The sequence below is a fragment of the Lissotriton vulgaris genome, chromosome 4_1, assembly GCF_964263255.1.
Source record: "Lissotriton vulgaris chromosome 4_1, aLisVul1.2, whole genome shotgun sequence".
Classification (NCBI taxonomy): Eukaryota; Metazoa; Chordata; class Amphibia; order Caudata; family Salamandridae; genus Lissotriton; species Lissotriton vulgaris.
In genome coordinates, this window is record NC_141691.1 from 2,085,005,915 (window position 1) to 2,085,026,210 (window position 20,296).

Here is a 20,296-nt window from a genome sequence, read left to right on the forward strand (position 1 = left end):
CGTATCTTACTCTTTCTCTCTTCCTCTCTCTCACTCTTTCTCTCTCTATCTTTCTCTCCCCCACTGTTTCTCTCTTTCTCTCTCCCTTGTATCTTACTCTTTCTCTCTTTCTTTGTCTTCCTCTCTCTCACTGTTTCTCTCTACTTCTCTCTCTCTTCCTCTCTTTCACTCTTCTCTCTCTCTCTATCTCCTTTGCTGGACGCAGGACGCACCATCTTATCCTTCTTTTTGTCTTGCAGGTTGTGATTCATAAATGGACCAACGATAACACGCCACCGCTGTACATAGTTTTATTTGTTGTTGTTTTGTTTTAATAACATTTTGTATATGTGAATCTATATATGACTAATATTCTTATTAGTCCAACCTCACAAGCATCTTCTTAGGAATAGTTCGCAGAGGGAAACCTCTGAGCTCAAGAAGGTTGTTGGGGGTATGATGGTGATGTGGGAAGGTGGTGCATTACCTGCTATAGTGGAGAGATGTAGCGTGAAAGGGGTATCTCTCACAGAATGAGCCCCAGTATGTTTTCAGAAATGCCTTGGACAGATGCTAGCTGACGGACTGAATCACAAAATGGCTTTTCAATGCTCATATAGTGTATATTATGAACACTTCGCACCCAGGCTCACAGAGGGACAACTGCGGCCTGTGCGCTCGACTCACATAGGCAGAACTTCGACCCGTATGCTCCCAAAGGAACAGCAGCTTAGTAGAGGCACAGCAGCGTACTAGCTCACAAAGGTTGAGAGCTGCGAGCCGAAGGACTGGCTTATAAAGGCATAGCTGTGAAGTGTGATGTTGGGCACAGGGAGCATGAAAGAGTTATCTTCCTATTGGTGTCCTGGAGTGGAAGTTGTGCTGCCTGGCGCTTACCTGTTTCTCCTTTATTGTTAATAAATCTTAAACCTTCACTGTGTCCAAATCATGATTACACAGAGCTCCGCTATATTAAATTGCCCCCACAACCTTTCTTATATATTTTCACTTGATGCGAGGTACAAGATGGCTCCTAGCACTTCCTGGTTTGAAGTTTTAGCAGCCAATCAGAGGCAAGCTTGTGCTCGGCAGTTAGGCTCCAACCAGATATATATAAAAAAATTCCTTTATTATCTCAAAACACTACTGAAAGGATTTACACCATTTCTACAAAAGCACACTTTCTGGACCAAAACCTTTCTCCCGGCCAAATTTGTCATACTTCAGTTCACCAGTGTCACCTGTAGCCTTGTCTAAAGTTTTGTATGGGAATTGCATTGAGAAAACACGTTTTGGGACCCCCCTTGTTTCTCAACCCCCCCTTCAACAATCACCCCAACATTTTCAAGGTAGGAGCTCATCAAAAAAGAGAAATATTTTGGAAAATGTCATAAACATTCGTCAAACGGTGTCAAAGTTATAAGTACATGGAGGGCTCCAGGAGAGGGGCCGAGCAATACCCCTGCCAACATGAGTAAACTCTAGCACTGCAGGGACCCCAGCGGGCCCCCGCAGCCCCAGCAAGCCCCGCTATTTTAAAAAAAAATGTATTTGAGACCTAGCGACCCCAGCGCAAACTGCGCTCATTTTTTCAATAAAAATGCTTTCTTTGGCCATGGGGTCCTTCTGAGACCCCTAAGCATGGCTATGAAGTCAGGATGTTTCTACCCTACCCCCTTCTATTCTTTTATACCTCTGTTTCTCTGTTTTCTGGTGACTCTCTTCTACCGAGTCACAAGATGGCTGCCAATACTTCCTGGTTTGGAGTGTTGCTAGCCAATCACAGTTAAGCTCGTGCACTGGACTTAGGCTTCACCCAGATATCAAAACTTTATTTTTCTATTTTCTCTGCAACTGCTGAACGGATATACATGATTTTAAAAAAAAGGTCGCTTTTGGAATCAAGCACTACCCTTCTGCCAAATTTGGGGAAATTCTGATCAGTAGTTTTAGCTGTAGCTTTGCACAAAGTTTCCTATGGGAAATTGATTTTTTGACTCTTATTTTCTGAATTTCTCAAAAACTACTGAACAGATTTACACCATTTAAAAAAAGGCTGCTTTCTGAACCAAGCTCTACCTTTTTTTCAGATTTAGGCTAAATCTGTTTAGCAGTTCGTGCAGTAGCTCCTCACAAAATTTCCTATGGAAATTAACATGGAGAAAATGCATTTTGGGACCCCCTGTTTTTCTCAGCCCCCACTTGACAAATCACCCCCAAACTGTCAGGATAGGAGCTGACCTGGATAGACTTTTTTGGGAGAATTTCAGGAAGCTTCGTCAAACGATGGAAAAAGTTATTAGCAAAATCAAAAAACTGCTTTTCCTACGGAAACTAGGTTCTAACTATAAGTACCTCCTGACGACCGTCAACAGGTATAATATATATATATATATATATATATATATATATTATATATATATATATATATATATATATATATATATATATATATATATATATATATATATATATATATATATATATATATATATAAGAAGGATTGCGACAACTCAATTATGGGGTATGTTATCAGCTCTCATCCCAAGCCGAAATACCAGCATCTATTGTAAAATATGATAAAATGCTTTGTCAGTAGAATGAGAGTGGCATATAGGAAAAGAAGGAATTCAATAGTTTGAGATGTAAACATCCTAAAACCCCTAATTTATCTCCTCCCGCAAAATCCACAAAAATCCTAAATCCCCCCAGGGATGGCCTATTGTATGATCCATGGGATCACAGTTAGAGATGACCTCCAAATACATAGATTATTTCTTAAGACCCTTCGTAATTGCACTACCCGCATACCTAAGAGATACTATGCATTTTCTCAGTGTCATCAATGGCCTGATATGGGAACCTGATTTCCTATTGGTTACACTGGATGTAATGAGTCTCTATACATCTATCAGGCATGATTTGGGCATTCAGGCCATGAGACATTACCTTAGAGCAAGGTCTATCACTACACTACTGCAAACAGAGATGTTGATAGACATGGCTCAATACTGCTTGTCTAACAATTTATTTTTCTTCAATGATAAACTGTACAGGCAGACACAAGGGATGGCGATGGGAACCTGCTTCGCCCCCAGCTACGCGAACTTGTTCATGGGCTTGTAGGAGGAGCAGGTGTCCAGTAGCCACGTTGCCGGTGGTGAGCAGGTGATACTATGGACCCGGTTCATAGATGATATATTTATGATTTGGAAGGGTGACGAGTCTAGTACAAGGACCTTTATATCATCTTTGAAAGTCAATAATTGGAACATCAACTTGACATCACATATGAGCAGGAAAAAGATTGTGTTTCTTGATGTCGAGGTAGACGTACAGGATAATGAGTTAGTGACTAAACTGCATAGAAAAAAGACGGCAGGTAATAGTCTATTATATGCAACCAGCGCTCATCCGTACAGTTTAATACAAAGTATCCCATACGGGGAACTGATAAGAGCTAAAAGAAATAGCGGTACCCCTGAGGAATTTGAGAAAGAGAAATCAATAATGTGGAGTAGATTTGCTAGTAGAGGGTACACCAAAAAGACAATAGAACAAGCAGTTAAGAAGGTTGACACACTCGAAAGGTCACATTAACTTACACCAAAACAAAATGACCTGGAGAGCAGTGAAAGTACAATTAGGTTCATAACCACATCTTCCAGCCAAGCATATAAAAATTCGTAAAATACCAACTCAGAACTGGCCCATTTTAAAAACTGATGGGCTGCTGATTAAATGCTTGAATGATACCCCACAGATCACCTTTAGGAAAGGAAAGTCCTTAAAAGATGAACTGAGTAAAATTGCTGTGCCATGGGGGATGGTAAAAACAAAAAAATGTCGGGGGATTTGAGTGCTGTATGAAGTGCAAAGCTTGCAAAGGAAGTAAAAATTGTGTCAATGTCAAAGAACCAAACAGTACCAGATTATTTACTATCAAAGGACCCTTTAATTGTAACACTGAGTATTGTGTTTATTGCCTCATATATCCTTGTCGTAAGTACTATATAGGCAGTGCCATACACCGAGCAAAAATGAGAGTGCTGGAACATAAAAGAGCAATACGGAATATTAATGAACTGTATCCAGTTGCTCGTCATTTTAAGATCCACCATGGTCCAAATGACAACTTACTGGCCTATGTAGTTCTTGATGCCGTAGCACAGGTTGTAAGAGGAGGGGACAGATTACATCAATTGAGAGTACTAGAGTCTAAGTATATCATAGACTTTGAGACTTTACAACCTGTGGGCATGAATTCAAATGAGGAGTTATCTGTTCACCTGGTGTGATATATGTGCAACTGTAGTAGAAGGATAATGTTTGTAATCTTTTCTGTAACTTAGAAAATAATGGTATTTGTTTTTATATGTACATATGAATACGTTTTTCTTTTCACATAACACACTTTTTTCATCTGTTTGTTGTTTTTTGAAAAGTTCAAGTTCAAGTTCTGGAATTTGTATAGCGCACTACTCACCCAGAGGGTCAAATGGGATGATAATTTGCACGCATGGAAAAACATATGGGTATATCAAGAGAGATTTGGTCTTCAGGACTTTCTGGTCCACTTGGACTAAATACCACTATCACTGATATAAACCCACTTGGGCGGGATTTAGAAGAACTAAAAGAATTGAGACCAACACCTAAGATGTCAGACATTTGACTCAGATGTGTCAACAATCAATATGGCAGATTGACCTCATGCAAATTAAGCATTTCCAATTTTGATCGCAAAAAGTGAAATTGCGCTAGGAATATACTGTATATATTTTGTATGTTTATACATTGGATTTTAAGTGTTTTCAAGAACGGAAGAATGCTTTTCTTTTTTGATTTATTGTAATCACATGAACTTTGGCTTTAACTAGCTTAAGATGTCTGCCATTGAAATGTAGGATTGTCCTGGCTGAAGTCCTATTTTCATGTCTATGAAATTGTATGTAAATAGAACACTCACGTTTGTAGCTTCACAGTGACCAAGCCGTAGCTGGCGAAACGCGTCGATTTGCAGCTCACATTTATTTGCCTTAAATAAATCAACTTAAGCATCCAGTGGTGTCCTGCACTGTTATTTTCCTTGAAGAAGGATTAAACGCTGTTCGCAATTTTTAAGGTGACCGGTACCTGCGCAGGGCCGCCGCAACTGTTGAAGCCGGGAGTAACCGGAGAACGAAGTGGTTGTAATATATATATATATATATATATATATATATATATATATATATATATATATTCACTGAAAAAACCATAGGTTATAGACCATATATAGTTAGGGATTAGCATTTACAAAACCTTATTTTATTTGCACAAAACCATTGAAATTCCATATATAGTTAGTTGCACTAACTATATATCGCGGACCCGCAATCCACTGCTAATGATGTCACATATTACATCATTCATGACATGGTCAGTGACATCACTGATGACATCACTGATGACATCTCAAATGACATCACTGATGACATCACTGATGACATCTCAAATGACATCACTGATGACATCACTGATGACATCACTGATGACAACACCCAGTGACTGTATGTTTCTGTAAAGTTAAAATATGTCTTACATATTGAAGAATGAGTGGATGTATAAGTGTCTGGATGAAGGATTTAGTAGGTGCATGACTGACTGTATGAGAGAATGATTAAATGTGTCTCAATGAGTGCATGGGTTAGTGATTAAAGTGTCTTAATTTGGCAATCATTATATATGTTGTTCTGTAAACTGCTGCATGTTTAAATCAGTAGCTATATCAGTAACTATATGGGTTATTGAATGGTTGCCCAAGTATTTGTATGGGAGACTGAGTATGTGTGTGGGTGGCTGGGAGGTGTATAACTCTGTGCATAGATGTGTGAGCAGTTGATTCCCTAGGTGTATGGGTTCAAAAGTGCATGTAGAAACAGCTGTATGGACAGTTGACTGTGTGCATGAGTGTATTGGTGAGGGAATGGATATCTCAGTGCTACATGTCAAAGTAAATACATATGTAAAACACAGTACATGTGAGAGTTGACATATATAAATAACTGAACATAAGAGCCAGTGAATGTGAGAGTGGCTGTATGAATCATTGTGAACTTGTATCACAGATTGTATAAGAGAGTAAATATGTGTTAGTATATGTTTGAATAAGTAAGGTGTGTATAACTGTATAGTTGAGGAAATGGAGATGTGATTGATTCTTTGCATGACTGACTAGGTGTGTGAGTAACTCCATGGATGTGTGACAGTCTGTGAGTGCCTGTTTACACTGAGTGTATCTAAGGTTATATTAGAGTCTAAAGATGTATTATCACATAAATGATATCATCAGTGATGTAATCAGTAATGTCAAATGAGATGTCAGTGATGTCATTTGAGATGTCATCAGTGATGTCATCAGTGATGTCATTTGAGATGTCATCAGTGATGTCATCAGTGATGTCACTGACCATGTCATGAATGATGTAATATGTGACATCATTAGCAGTGGATTGCGGGTCCGCGATATATAGTTAGTGCAACTAACTATATATGGAATTTCAATGGTTTTGTGCAAATAAAATAAGGTTTTGTAAATGCTAATCCCTAACTATATATGGTCTATAACCTATGGTTTTTTCAGTGAACTTTCAAGGTTTTGTAAATGCAAATTCCTAACTACATATGGTCTATAACCTATGGTTTTTTCTGTGAATTTCATTGGTTTTTTAAAAGCTAATATCTATAGCTGTAAAATATATTCTTTATTACGTGACGTATCATATAGCCCGTGAGACGCCTCATGATGCATGGCATAACCGTGACGTATCGTCTCTGCAGCGCAAACCAAACCCAAAACGTAAGCGCGCCAGAGCACGCTTAAAGATATATATATATTTTTTTACCTTAATTAGACTAAATCCACACGTGCACATATCTTGAGGCCTTGCAAAGGCACATCAAACAAACAGTCCCTACAATGTTGCCAAGTTTGCTGGAAATCTATTCCCTAAAATTTTTTTACTGTTTCTCTTAGTTTTCTCCTTGTTACGCTTACCGGGACGCTACCCGGTACGCGAACCGGACGCTCCAAAAACACAAGATGGCGGACTCCCGTTACGCTGCCGGTTAGCTTCCCAGTTAGCTGCCCGGTTAGCTGCCCGGTTCGCGTACCAAGATGCGTCTCTACGGCGAAAAAATCTGTTTTTTTTTTTTTGGGCCCCGCGTGGCTCTATAATATCCCCCTCATCAATCCAAGGGGGTCAGAAGGGGTCTACCTTGCCCCCTTTCCTTCATTTCCCCCTTTGTTTTGGCCTCCTCTTGTCTCTCGATCCTACCGAGAGACAAGATGGCGGCCGCTCCGGACTGTTTAGAATGTTGACAGACACCGGAGAGCCAATCAGCTTCGCATCGCAAAGTTCCGTTACGCGAAAAGTACGCGAACCGGAGCGCTGCCCGGAGCGCTGTTACAGATATATATCTTATTTTGAACGTTCATTTCTCAAAATCCACTGGAGCACATACATTGAGACCTAGCAAAGGCACATCGGGCTAACAGTCCCTACAATTTTGCCAAGTTTCGCCAACCGCCCTATGGAAAAATGAAAGGGAAAAACGCGTTTTGGGACTCCCCTTTTTTCTCGGCCCCCCCTTGACGAATCCCCCCCAAATTTTCAGGGGCTGCTCAGAAACAAAATGTGCCATTTTCCTGAAAATTTCAGCTAATTCCGTCCACAAACGCCAAAGTTATTAGACTTAGACATAGAATTTTCAGAAATCCCATAGAGAAAAAATCCTAACTATATATACCTACTGGCTATCGCCAGTAGGTAATATATATATATATACATATATATATATATATATATATATATATATATATATATATATATATATATATATATATATATATATATATATATATATATATATATATATATATATATTAATTCGAATCAGGAACCCAATTTAAAGGAGGCCACACGAGTCGACTCTGCTCCACTTTCACAATGCAAAGCGCCAGGTTATTTCATCAAGTTCCCGCCCCACTGGGCGTGGTTTCATTTCAGGCCTCCTGGGATCTGTAGTCCTGGCAAGCGTATTCCCCTTGTGGGTGCGCTGTCCTTACTGGAATTTTCAACAAGTCTTTCCAACAGCGGGTCCGTGCTGACAACGAACGGGTTTCAGCATCAGGGACGAGAGATCTGGTGCTCTACAGGGGAGTGCCAGTGACGCTCCAATTGGCATCTGGAAAGCGGAGCAGGCTTCTGCCAGAATGTAACTTCGACCCACTTGGGAAAGACTTGTTGAAAATTCCAGTAAGGACAGCGCACCCACATGGGGAATACGCTTGCCAGGACTACAGATCCCAGGAGGCCTGAAATGAAACCACGCCCAGTGGGGCGGGAACTTGATGAAATAACCTGGCGCTTTGCATTGTGCTGTCCTACCTGTTTCAAACTCCGCTGAGGAAGAGAACTTGCTATCTCGAAACGCGTCTGGCGTTATATTTTCGAAGCACACATTGTGGATTGAAGCCTGTATGCAAGAAGCTAATAAATAAGTGGAGCAGAGTCGACTCGTGTGGCCTCCTTTAAATTGGGTTCCCGATTCGAATTAATTACAGACGGCTGGCTTGGTCATGAAGAGAAGCCCACTGCAACAGCGGGTCCGTGCTGACAACGAACGGGTTTCAGCATCAGGGACGAGAGATCTGGTGCTCTACAGGGGAGTGCCAGTGACGCTCCAATTGGCATCTGGAAAGTGGAGCAGGCTTCTGCCAGAATGTAACTTCGACCCACTTGGGAAAGACTTGTTGAAAATTCCAGTAAGGACAGCGCACCCACATGGGGAATACGCTTGCCAGGACTACAGATCCCAGGAGGCCTGAAATGAAACCACGCCCAGTGGGGCGGGAACTTGATGAAATAACCTGGCGCTTTGCATTGTGCTGTCCTACCTGTTTCAAACGCCGCTGAGGAAGAGAACTTGCTATCTCGAAACGCGTCAGGCGTTATATTTTCGAAGCACACATTGTGGATTGAAGCCTGCATGCAAGAAGCTAATAAATAAGTGGAGCAGAGTCGACTCGTGTGGCCTCCTTTAAATTGGGTTCCTGATTCGAATTAATTACAGACGGCTGGCTCGGTCGTGAAGAGAAGCCCACTGCAACAGCGGGTCCGTGCTGACAACAAACGGGTTTCAGCATCAGGGACGAGAGATCTGGTGCTCTACAGGGGAGTGCCAGTGACGCTCCAATTGGCATCTGGAAAGCGGAGCAGGCTTCTGCCAGAATGTAACTTCGACCCACTTGGGAAAGACTTGTTGAAAATTCCAGTAAGGAGAGCGCACCCACATGGGGAATACGCTTGCCAGGACTACAGATCCCAGGAGGCCTGAAATGAAACCACGCCCAGTGGGGCGGGAACTTGATGAAATAACCTGGCGCTTTGCATTGTGCTGTCCTACCTGTTTCAAACGCCGCTGAGGAAGAGAACTTGCTATCTCGAAACGTGTCTGGTGTTACATTTTCGAAGCACACATTGTGGATTGAAGCCTGCATGCAAGAAGCTAATAAATAAGTGGAGCAGAGTCGACTCGTGTGGCCTCCTTTAAATTGGGTTCCTGATTCGAATTAATTACAGACGGCTGGCTCGGTCGTGAAGAGAAGCCCACTGCAACAGCGGGTCCGTGCTGACAACGAACGAGTTTCAGCATCAGGGACGAGAGATCTGGTGCTCTACAGGGGAGTGCCAGTGACGCTCCAATTGGCATCTGGAAAGCGGAGCAGGCTTCTGCCAGAATGTAACTTCGACCCACTTGGGAAAGACTTGTTGAAAATTCCCGTAAGGACAGCGCACCCACATGGGGAATACGCTTGCCAGGACTACAGATCCCAGGAGGCCTGAAATGAAACCACGCCCAGTGGGGCGGGAACTTGATGAAATAACCTGGCGCTTTGCATTGTGCTGTCCTACCTGTTTCAAACACCGCTGAGGAAGAGAACTTGCTATCTCGAAACGCGTCTGGCGTTATATTTTCGAAGCACACATTGTGGATTGAAGCCTGCATGCAAGAAGCTAATAAATAAGTGGAGCAGAGTCGACTCGTGGGGCCTCCTTTAAATTGGGTTCCTGATTCGAATTAATTACAGATGGCTGTCTCGGTCGTGAAGAGAAGCCCACTGCAACAGCGGGTCCGTGCTGACAACGAACGGGTTTCAGCATCAGGGACGAGAGATCTGGTGCTCTACAGGGGAGTGCCAGTGACGCTCCAATTGGCATCTGGAAAGCGGAGCAGGCTTCTGCCAGAATGTAACTTCGACCCACTTGGGAAAGACTTGTTGAAAATTCCAGTAAGGACAGCGCACCCACATGGGGAATACGCTTACCAGGACTACAGATCCCAGGAGGCCTGAAATGAAACCACGCCCAGTGGGGCGGGAACTTGATGAAATAACCTGGCGCTTTGCATTGTGCTGTCCTACCTCTTTCAAACGTCGCTGAGGAAGAGAACTTGCTATCTCGAAACACGTCTGGCGTTATATTTTCGAAGCACACATTGTGGATTGAAGCCTGCATGCAAGAAGCTAATAAATAAGTGGAGCAGAGTCGACTCGTGTGGCCTCCTTTAAATTGGGTTCCTGATTTGAATTAATTACAGACGGCTGGCTCGGTCGTGAAGAGAAGCCCACTGCAACAGCGGGTCCGTGCTGACAACGAACGGGTTTCAGCATCAGGGACGAGAGATCTGGTGCTCTACAGGGGAGTGCCAGTGACGCTCCAATTGGCATCTGGAAAGCGGAGCAGGCTTCTGCCAGAATGTAACTTCGACCCACTTGGGAAAGACTTGTTGAAAATTCCAGTAAGGACAGCGCACCCACATGGGGAATACGCTTGCCAGGACTACAGATCCCAGGAGGCCTGAAATGAAACCACACCCAGTGGGGCGGGAACTTGATGAAATAACCTGGCGCTTTGCATTGTGCTGTCCTACCTGTTTCAAACGCCGCTGAGGAAGAGAACTTGCTATCTCGAAACGCGTCTGGCGTTATATTTTCGAAGCACACATTGTGGATTGAAGCCTGCATGCAAGAAGCTAATAAATAAGTGGAGCAGAGTCGACTCGTGTGGCCTCCTTTAAATTGGGTTCCTGATTCGAATTAATATATATATATATATATATATATATATATATATATATATATATATATATATATATATATATATATATATTCACTGAAAAAGCCATAGGTTTCACACACGTTATAGTTAGGAATTATCATTTAAAAAACCTTAGAAATTCACTGAGTATCACACATGTTATAGTTAGCTGGACATTTCACTCATACTCATAAAGACACTATTGAGACAGTCATTCACTCACTTTCACACACATACACACACTCATCAACCCATACATTCCTGCACACATGCTGTCTTCAAAACACATACAAACAGTGAGTCACTTATTCATGCATCTATGCACTAAGTAACATCCCATAGAGAACCATACAGACAGTCATACTGATACTCAAAAAAACAACTAATAACCCATTTACTCACTCACATAGCTACTCACCAACCCATCCAGCCAGTTATACACAAAGTGAGACAGTGATAGAGATATTTAAATATTTAAAGATTATTCGCTAATACATGTATTGACTAAGATTAATAAGTCACTTATACAATCAATTTTACAAAAAATACATCCATTTAGATACTTATTTATCAATTTATTCATCCATCAACCTTTAGATATAAATATATAAACAATATTTATTTTTCAGAAAGACACGCATTCACTGGATGATGTCATCAGTGATGTCATTTGAGATGTCAAGATAAGCAGAACATGGGACTTTGATCTGTCTCCCTGGGCACAGTATGTGCTGTAAATCCAGCTGGGTATTACAATAAAGTTTTTGATTCAAAATAAACAACGTCGCATTACTGTTGGTTATTTATGATGATTCTTTTTATTCAACAATCTTTCTTCTTGGTTAGATGTTGTATTCACATCTCATTATTCTCATTACTAGTTCATCTTCAAAACAATTGTGTTAACAATCTTGTTTTTTCATCTTTCCCTTTACTCCCAATGCATTTTGGCGCACAGCGCCTTTATCAAGGGATTGATCTGTCAAAAGAACGATAATACATATTATTTGCCTTGCTTACTAATGCCATCAAATCATATATTTCACATAATGTAAATTACAACATATATCCTCATGTCTAAATTTGTATCTATGGGTTCTTTCTCCGAAAGCTCAAACAGTATTCGTGATGATCACCCTTTAAATACATGCAGATACGCGCTGTGCGCTAAGATTTAGTTAACGTGAGCAGTTAGAACTGGGTTGGGTCGTCGCGCTGCTTGCTAGTTCAAAGTGCATCGATAATGCGTGTTAATGCGTAACCGGGATAACTTATCCAGTTTATCTTGCTCTTGTCGCGTCTACCCACTAAAAGTTCTCAAATGTGAGATAACTCACTCATTATGGCAGAGTTTAAGGCTATTTCAATGCAGAGATGGTAGCGCTTACCGTGTCAGCGTTCTGGAACCGTTACTTCGCTCTATGCATGCTGGGAATATGGATGATGTGTCGTAAGACGCGGATTGTGGTGTGCGTGTTTTAAAGAACCAACTACGTATGCGGACTGCAGTTAAAGACACAGTGTGTTATTTGAAAATCCTTTAATCTATCACGAATAGCTTTCAGAATGTTAACAGCCTACAAAATAAATGCAATGACAAATAAAATACATGGTTAGTTGAACTTCAATCAATACTTATTAAAGATAACAAGCAAATTCAATCCTGTCATTTAAACCCTTCGGTTTCATCATTTGTAAAAAACTAATCCAGTGATTCTCTCATTTTAACAAAGTTTTTCTGGTATCTCTTCATGGTTGTCTGACCACTTATTCTGAGATGCATGCTTTGAGAAAATGTATTATCGTTCTTTTGACAGATCAATCCCTTGATAAAGGCGCTGTGCACCAAAATGCATTGGGAGTAAAGGGAAAGATGAAAAAACAAGATTGTTAACACAATTGTTTTGAAGATGAACTAGTAATGAGAATAATGAGATGTGAACACAACATCTAACCAAGAAGAAAGATTGTTGAATAAAAAGAATCATCATAAATAACCAACAGTAATGCAACATTGTTTATTTTGAATCAAAAACTTTATTGTAATACCCAGCTGGATCGCCAGTAGGTAGTAATAGTTAGGACCTAATTTCCATAGGAAATCCACAACATTCTATTTGGAATACCTTTGGCGCCGGTGGACGAATCTTTGCAACTTTCTCCAAGAAAATGGCCTGCTCTGCTCCACTCTTTCCCTGAAAGTTTGGGGGTGATTCGTCAAGCGGGGGCCGAGAAAAGAGGGGGTCCAAAAAGGTGTTTTCCCCATGCAATGTTCTATAGGGACCTTTAGCCAGGGCTATAGCCCGAACGGCTGAACGGAATTACACCAAATTTGGCAGAGAGGTAGAGTTCGAGTATTAAGAGGAATTCACCAAAGATGCTGGAAAACATCGAATGAAAAAATTCAGAGAAGACACAATATATACTTTGAAAAGAAGTCACACACTTCTGTGCGGGTGTTTGCTACATGAAAGACAAATGTTTCTCTAGCAGATGTAAGAGCGACCCCTTTTTGAGACAAGACGCTCTTATACGGCTCATTTGGTTGACTCTTCTTTAAAGGTCGGAATCGACAGCCAAATGGAAAAATCCAGCTTCCCATGCAGTGGAGTAAACTCAACTTTTTTATAGCAAACCACACACTCAGTTACCGTAATCATGTAACCGATGCCTGGTAACATTGCACAACAATCTGCATTATTTCAAATTAAATAACTCACGTTTCCTGTAAACTGAACGTTGGTATGATAACAGGTGTCGCATTGCCTTTCAAAACTCATACCAAATTAGGAGCGTCTTGATTACAAGTGCCATGCAATTGTATGTGTCTACAAATTAAAGAGTGATCTGGTGCTATTGTGCAATCCTCGCCATTCACATAGACTTCTTTTCCCTCCCTCAGGCACCGATATGTAAATGATAATGACCAAGCTTCATGCAGATAAGGGCTGCCTAAAGATCCATATCTGCCTATAGCATAGTATTTCATGCAAACCCCAAACTTAAACAGGCTAAAAAGTAATGTTATGATACCGTGGATAAGCCACACAGCTCAATCGAATTTCCAATGAGTGACCACTTGTAACCATTTGTTATGTTATGTTAGTATGAATTTGTAGAGCGCAGGTTCACCCTGGGGTTTCTTGGCACTGTGTACCGCTAGGGAACCCGTCCTGGCTTTCCCTGTGAGATGGTCCACATTGGGCATCCCCAAGGTGAAGCCAAGCATCCCCGGCAGCGAGGGGTCCGTTATGGAGATTAAGCAAGCTATTTCCCAGAGTTGCAGAGTGGGACCTATGGTTAGAGAGGCACGGAGGCGAGATTTATCGAGCCCGCTGACATTGGTTCCATACCCTGCCGCGTCGGGAATTGAACCCTGGTCCCGGGCCGACCTCTGCTTCTGGGTCTGCCGCCTCTAACCGGTGAACCACACTTCTCCACACTTCTCCACCATTATCATAGCACGCCATGTGCTCTGATTTGACATTGAGAGAGTGATCGCTCCATAGTTTGTACTGCTAATTATTCTCAGCATACGCTGCGAATAGGCTTTCACGTTACACGCCGCATCAAAGCTTCCGTGTGACGTCATGCACGGCGCCACGTACGCAAAGACGCAAATATTTTTTATTGTTTAAAAACATATATTTATGTATTTATTGAATATACTAACAAAACACATTATCTAGGATAATTATGAAAACATTTTTTTTCAAGTTCCAATAATACTATATTACTTTTAAAAGCCATGACACCAATCGCGGTGAAACGTCATGCATACTTGCATCCTAAGCGCACCATAATAACAGCGTAATCGTACGCAAAGCCATGTGACTTTAAAATAAGTGATTTGATTGGTGCATAACACTTCCTATTATAACTGTTGAAACTTCCGTCCCATTTTAATAATTCTAATTTGACTTTCTAAAAAGAAGCATCTCTTCTAAGAATCTTGTCAAATAGAACAAAGTTTACCATATTAACAGCAATGGACTCATCATCCAGACATTCTTCAGAGGTATATTTCATTCCTAAAGAACCTCCAAAGAAGAGGAAAGAAGCTCTTATTTGGCAGTTTTTTACTTTTCCAGATGTGCAAAAAAAGGTTAATGCTCCAAAATTAAACTGTAACATTTTCCAAACTGTTTCAAGGGGTGATCCATCTCAAATGCTCCTTTAGCACAGCAAATATGGAGTGACATGTGAAGAACTTACATACCAACAACTTTGCTCAAGCTGCAACACGGAGGTTGAAGGACAACCCACCAGCTACTGCACCAAGCACATCAACTGCTGTACCAGCATTTTCAGCAAACAGAGCACACCCACAAATTCATCCTGATTTTGCTCAAGTTAAAATTCCATAAATGTATTGCAATAAACGTTTGTGTTATGGGAAACAGTCTATTGACATTATAAAACGCAGGAAGCAGGAGCATCGCTGTCCTCGACATTACATTTTTTTCTTCATTCTTTTATTCCTGTTGGACACTTCCAAGCCCCCCATTATGGAAAAAACTTGCCACCAGGATTTGGCCCCCCTCGGGAGTTAATTAAGAATAAAACAAACTTCTATTTTTTTTTCCTTTTGCACTGCGAACAAGTACAATACCCGTACAATGCGTTTTTTTATTTAAAATATATATATATTTTGCGCCTAAAGATCTATGTGAGACCCCCTGAGCAGGCCTAGAGGGTCAACATGTTGCTACCCTACCCCCTTTCCTTATTTTTCAACTTTGTTTTACTGTTTTCAATGTTTTTTTATCCATGATACTCGTAACGAGTGTCATGGATAAAAAAACATCAAGCTTTTAGTTACTGTAGTCCATGTAGAACAAAACAAACTCGTAAATAAGTTGTTCTGTAAACCAACTGGTGGGAACAGCCTTTTGCATGCGGCTAGCTGTCACCCTAAAAATCTGATCTGTAGCATCCTGTATGGGGAGCTATTAGGGGCAAAAATGAAATTGTGGCTCAGACTCAGAGTTTGAAAAAGAAATGATCAATATGATTGAAAGCTTTCGTGAAAGGGGGTACTCGAACAAAGTCATTATCAAAGCGTGTGTTCAAGTTAAATCTGTTCGTAGAAAAGATCTCCTCAATCCGAAGCCTGCTATTGAAAAGGAGGATGAAAGTATCAGGTTTATCACAGCCTATTCAGATCAATCATGGCAGGTAGAAAAAGCTTGAAAAAATACTGGCATGTTTTAGAACTTAATCCAGTTCTAAAAAGAGCAATGGGGAATCAACCAAATATTCAGGAAATGTCCTGCATTAAAATATATCTTATGCAGTAGTATTATAAAAGAAGGAGTCAAAACTAAAGGAATAAACGTTTTTTTCACTTGTAAATCATGCAAGGCATGTAAAACAGTGTAAATTAAAAGGAACTTTCTTTCTCTATGAGTCAAAAACCGTTTGCAATCCAAAAGCATTTAACGTGCATATCTGATATTTGCGTTTATGCTTTATGTTGTCCCTGCTCTCTTGTTTATATTGGTAGTACAATTCATCAAGTTAAAAAATGAGTTCTAGAGCATACCAGGGCAATCGTCAATGAGGATAAACAGTATTCCATTGCTAGACATTTTAAAGAATCCCATCAGAAAATTGTCAGTTTATTGCAATTTTGTGCACTTGACAGGATCTCGAAATCAGAGAGGGGTGGAGATCGAGTAAGAGAGTTGTGTCAATTGGAGTGAAGAATGATTATTAAGTATGATACAGTTCAACACTAGGATTGAATAAGGATGAGGAGATGTAAATCCATTTAGGCTGAATAAGTAGAGAATATTAATATAAGTGCTGTAGATTGTATGTCCAGGTGTATATATTACTATAATATGTCATTATAGAAGCTCAAAGATTTGTTTTTAAAATTGCACTTTTCACGGTGGTCACACATGTTTTTATACATTTTTTGTAGGAGACGTACTGTCAGCTTGACAAGATCAAGAAAATACATCAGAAAAGCCTAACTGAAAAGAATAGACTACATGAATTATTGTTAAAGAATGGAAAACGGAATGTACTCAATTATCTGGCAAAAATAATATATGGTTCCTTTTTAAGTTTGATTACTTTGCCCACTTGGGCTGAATGGTAAATAAGTAAATAAGGAGTGAATAATCAGCCAACAGGGGCAATATGTAGTAGCATGATATGTTTTTTAATTTGAATAATAATAACGTCAAATAATGTCATTTGAGATGTCATTAGTGATGTCATCAGTGATGTCACTGACCATGTCATGAATGATGTAATATGTGACATCATCAGCAGTGGGTTGCGGGCGCGCAAGTTATAGTGAGTCCAACTAACTATAACGTGGGAATTTCAATTGTTTTGTATGAGTAAAATGTTCTGCTAACTATAACTGGTGTGAAACCTATGGTTTTTTCAGTGAATTTGAAAGGTTTTTTAAATGCTAATTCCTAACTATGACAATTGTGAAACCTATGTTTTTTTTAGAGAATTTCAAAGATTTTTTAAATGCTAATTCCTAACTATAACGATTGTGAAACCTATGTTTTTTTTTCAGTGAATTTCAAAGGTTTTTTAAAAGCGAATTCCTTGCTATATCGAGTTTGTAACCTCCGATTTTTAAAGTGAATCATTAATTTTTTTAGCAGCTGTTTTTTATAACTATTGAATTATTTATTAATATTTTTTTCTAAAATTAATTTTTCAATGTATTTTTCATGTAGTTTTTGTTTTTATCATTTTGTCTTGGAGCGCTCAGGGTGCGCGCAACAGTAAGCCTACCCGAGAGCGCAGCGAGAGCGCTATTCCCACGTGTGGAACATTTCTTTTTGCATTTAAAGTAAAAAATAATGCAAGACATTTAGTGGCATACTTATAAAAGTAATATTTTTGATTGTAAATACCCGTATTATAACTTTAAACGTATTTCCGTAATGCAAGCAAAACGTCATTTAGATGCGCCGCGTGACGCCCCTGGAAGCGCCTATGTACGTGCCATGTAAGCACCCCAGGAAGCGCCTACGTTCAGTGAAAACAATGGCTGCAAGACCACCCAGCAGCAGTGATGACTCTGATGAGTTTATCCAGGAGGAACATCCTTAGCCAAAGGTGAAGGAGCACTTCATATGGAAATTTTTGGAAATTCCACCAGGGGAATAAAAGGTAAATGCCCCTATGGTGGAGTGTAAGATTTGCCACACTGTTTTATCTCATGGAGACCGCTCCAAAAAATGTGGTTTTGGCAACTCAACTATGATCAGGCATGTTCACAGGAGGCACCCCCAGAACTATGCCCGGGAGAGTGTCAGAGACCTGGCACGTAATCCCCCGAGAGATGGCGGCTCAACTTCAACCGGAGGAGCAACATCATCGGGGAGAGGAAGAGAAGTGGAGTTGATCCCCAACATACAACCAGTATTTAATGACATCACCATTAAATGTAAGCATTGTGATGAACTGCTTTGCTACGGAGAGCAGAATATCAAGCTAATTGTACGCAGAAGAGACGAACACCGTTGCCCTCCCCAGCCTTAATTTTTCCCCTTTTTTTTGCTCCTGTTGAGCAGTTTGGCAGTCCCTATTTTTGTTTTTGTTCAGAAAAAAAAGCCAAAAATATATAAAAACATTCAGAAAAAGTAAAAAAATTCATAAAACCTAAAAAAGAAGAAAAAAACAGTTCTGTTTAGAACTACCTCCAATTCTCCAAAAAGAGCTGTATTCTTTAAAATATCAAAAGGAGTGAGTGAAGTGGAGTGCAGTGAGAGAGGAAAGGAAAATGAGTGAGGGAGCAAAGAAAGGGACGAGAGGGGAAGGGAAGTGAAGTAGGAGGATTGAAAGAAGATGAGTGTGGGAGGTGAGTGAGGGGAAGGGGAGTGAACAAGAGAAATAAGGATAAGTGAAGAAACCAAAGTAAGGGAATGAGGGTGAGAAAGAGAAGAGCAGTGAGGTTGAGGAAAGAGTGGTGATAGAGAGTAGATAAAGGCAACTGAGCGTGAGACAAGGAGAGTGAGGGAGTGAGGAGACACAATAAATGACAGAAATTTTGAGAGAAGAGGACTGATTGAGGGAGCAAAGAAAGATAAGTGAGGGAGTGTAGGTGAGTTATATGGAGTAAGTGTGATGGAAGAGGAGTGAGAGAGTGAGGGGACGGAGGTAGTGAAGCTTAGACAGAGGGAGTAAGTGAAAGAGAATTAGGGTATGACAGGACAGAGGTAGTGTGAGAAAGAGTGAATGAAGTGGAGTAAGGAGAGTAAGGGAAGGGGAATGAGTGAGTGAGCGAAGGAAGGAAAGAGAGGGGAAGAGGATTTAAGCATGGCTACTGAGAGAAAGTGAGTTTGGGATGAAAGTAAAGGGAAAAGAAGAGAAAGATATGGAATGAGGGGTAGTGAGGGAACCAGACTAAGAGAACGGGAGTGAAAGAATGGCAGAAAGCATGAGTAAAGAGGGATGAAAGAGGGTGGATAAATGTGAGTGAGGTGTAAGACAAAGGGAGTGAGGAAGTGAGGAGATAGAGGTCCTGAAGAAAGAGTGACAAAAAGGGACTGAGTGAGGGAGCAAAGAAAGATAAGTGAGGGAGTGTGGCTGAATTCTAGGCAGTGAGCGTGATAGAATAGGAGGTAGAGACTAAGAGGACAGAGAGAATGAGGCTAACAGAGAGAGAATGAGGGAAGGAGAGTGTAGAAGTAAGAAGACAGAGGGAGTAAGAGAAGGAGTTAGTGAATTGGAGTAGAGTATTCGAAGGGAAAAGAGTGAAGTAGCGAAGGAAAGGAAGAGAGAGGAAGGAAAGTAAAGGAGAAAGTCTGAAAGAAAGTGAGTGTGGGATGGGAGTGAAGAAAAGGGGAGTAAACGTGGGGATTGAGAGTAAGTGAGGGAAGCGCAGTAAGGGAATGGGGGTGTGGGTGGGTGAGAGAAGAGTAGTGAGGTTAAGGAAAAGAGTGTTGAGAAAGTTAATTTTGTACGTCAAACTTACCTTATATGTAATGTAAACTTAATGACATATTTTCAGTAAATCTAATATCTGTGAAAGAGATAAAAAAAGTAAGTTATAATATTTACAATATAGATTTTACAATACAAGAGACAAAGCAGGAGATTTAAAGTCATAAAAGGGTAGTAAGACATAAAGTAGGAGTGAAGGACTCAGAAAAGAAAACAAAGGAATGGTGAAGGTCAGAGAGAGTGAAAAA